Consider the following 2,122-nt stretch of genomic DNA (forward strand, 5'->3'; position numbering starts at 1 on the left):
TCGGGGATTCCTGCCTTCCACGGCTGCAACCGGCGGTGCGGCTGCCCCAGGGCTGCCTGAGCGGCCTCAGGATCAGTCGCACCGGAGGTAGCTCTGGCGGCCCTAGGCTGGTCCCTGTGCTGCCCCGGAGCCGTGGTCCGGGCGCCAACCACGAGCGGCCAATTATTTTGAGGCGATCCTGGGCGGGAGATTTGAATAAGGGCGCGGGCGGGACACTGGCGGCCGCTGGCGCTGCAGCCGGGGGCGATGGGGAGCCTGGGTTCGCTTCCGCGCCGCTTGCTGGCGCGAGAGAAGGGCGATTCGGCGCCTGACTCGGACCCGGCAGGGGAACAGGCTCTGCCTGGCCCGCGGCTCCCACCAGGGGCTGCCACTTACGTGGCGGTGCCGCCAGCGAGATACCCGGACCTCACCAGGAGTGCTGGGGCGGCGGCTCCAGGCAGTCCCACCGCCGAACTCCCCAGGGAGCGCGGAGACCCGACGAAGAGCTGCCTGTGTAACGACAGAAACAGCCCGTTGCTCAAAGTGTCGTTATACCTGTACCAGCGCAGTGAGAGCAACGGGGCTGGGGGGATTTGCCCGGGATTTGCTGGGATCTCCCTGCCGGGAGCTTGACAGTCAGGCACTGGGCAAAGGACGCCTGGCCTCGGTAATTAGGCAGTTAGAGTAATCACCACCGAAACCAAACAGTATCATACATTAATTTGATATAATTTGGTCTGGATAAATTATATTGCAGGAATTATTTACTGCCTGGCTTATTGGCTGCTAAAGAGAACATCTTAAAAATCAGACTCCCCTGTATGATGTCTGGTCACTCAGTCTGTTTGCTTCATTGCAATAGACTATTAATTTCCTCTCCAGGTTCTCGTTTCCCAATACAATAATAATGCAATTTGCATTGCAAATACCAGAAGAATTTTTTTCAGTTAATAGTGTCGCTTCTGTGCTAGTTCAAATGGATTTCAGTCTAACTCTAAACCTAAATGTGAAGCCAAATTAAACCCAATGCTTCCTTTTAAGTATTGGTTTTTATTTTCCCATACCGTTCTATGTTTTGCCTGCTTTAGACTAGAAGCAGAACTACCCAATGTACCTTTATTTTCCATGTAATGTTTATGTGTACTTAGGTAACTTTTCTTAGTTTCAGAGCTGTGTTCAAACATCTGGATCTGGAAAGGTCTAGCCTGTATGGCTATAGTTACAGTCATCTTGATTACAGTCTTATTGGTTAAAATCACCTTGGAGTTCAGAGGTAAATACTTTAAGACTGAAGAGGAAAGGGTCTCCGGGAAATGCATTGCCACAAAACTCTTACAAATTACTTTTAACGCTTACTAATGTGTTAATTTTTTATTAATTAACATTGTTAGTTGTAATCATTTCTAACTTTGCCATGATCCAAATATATAGATCGCCGCAGGGATGCTTCAGAATGTAAGCTTTCATTTTAAAAAATAATTGATCCATCCATCATTGTTCAGGAGAGAACTTCAGTTATACCTGATTCACTTTTTCAAGGCTTCAAAACCAGAAAGACTAGAAACATGGGAGCAACTACACTGTTGCCTTGTACCTGGTGTAAGTCTCTTGCTTTGAGACAAGGTACATATAGAACATTATCAAATCAACATGGTAACATTTTACACTACTCTAAATCAGTGGTTTTCAAACTGTGGGTTGCAATTCAGTACTGGGTCGCAGAATGTGAAGCGCTGGGTCACCACACCTCTGGTCAGCATGCCGACCGTCTCTTAAAAGTCCCGTTGGTGGTGCTGCTCAGCTAAGACAGGCTTGTCCCTACCTGTCCTGGCTCCACAGTGCGCCCCAGAAGCAGCCAGCAATGGGTCCAGCTCCTAGGTGGGGGGGCCACGGGGCTCCGCGTGCTGCCTAAGCACTGGCTCCACATTCCCATTGGCCGGGAACCAGCCGATGGGAGCTGGGGGGAGAGGGCAGTGCCTGAGGGCAAGGGCCATGCAAAGCTGCTTGCGCGCCTCTGCCTAGGAGCTGGACCTGCTGCTGGCCATTTCTGGGGTGCAGCATTGTCATGGTACAATTCCCCAACCTGAACCTTAGCATCCAAAAGATGGGGTACCAGCATGAATTCCTCTAAGCTTGATTACCA

At 50.3% G+C, this 2,122-nt stretch overlaps 1 pseudogene; it reads left to right on the plus strand.

The window, feature by feature from the left end:
• The first annotated feature begins 246 nt into the window (after window positions 1–246).
• LOC116827667 (C-type lectin domain family 2 member B-like) overlaps window positions 247–2,122 on the plus strand; it is a 20,539-nt pseudogene continuing 18,663 nt past the window's right edge.

Source organism: Chelonoidis abingdonii, chromosome 1 (assembly GCF_003597395.2).
Source record: "Chelonoidis abingdonii isolate Lonesome George chromosome 1, CheloAbing_2.0, whole genome shotgun sequence".
NCBI classification, from domain to species: domain Eukaryota; kingdom Metazoa; phylum Chordata; order Testudines; family Testudinidae; genus Chelonoidis; species Chelonoidis abingdonii.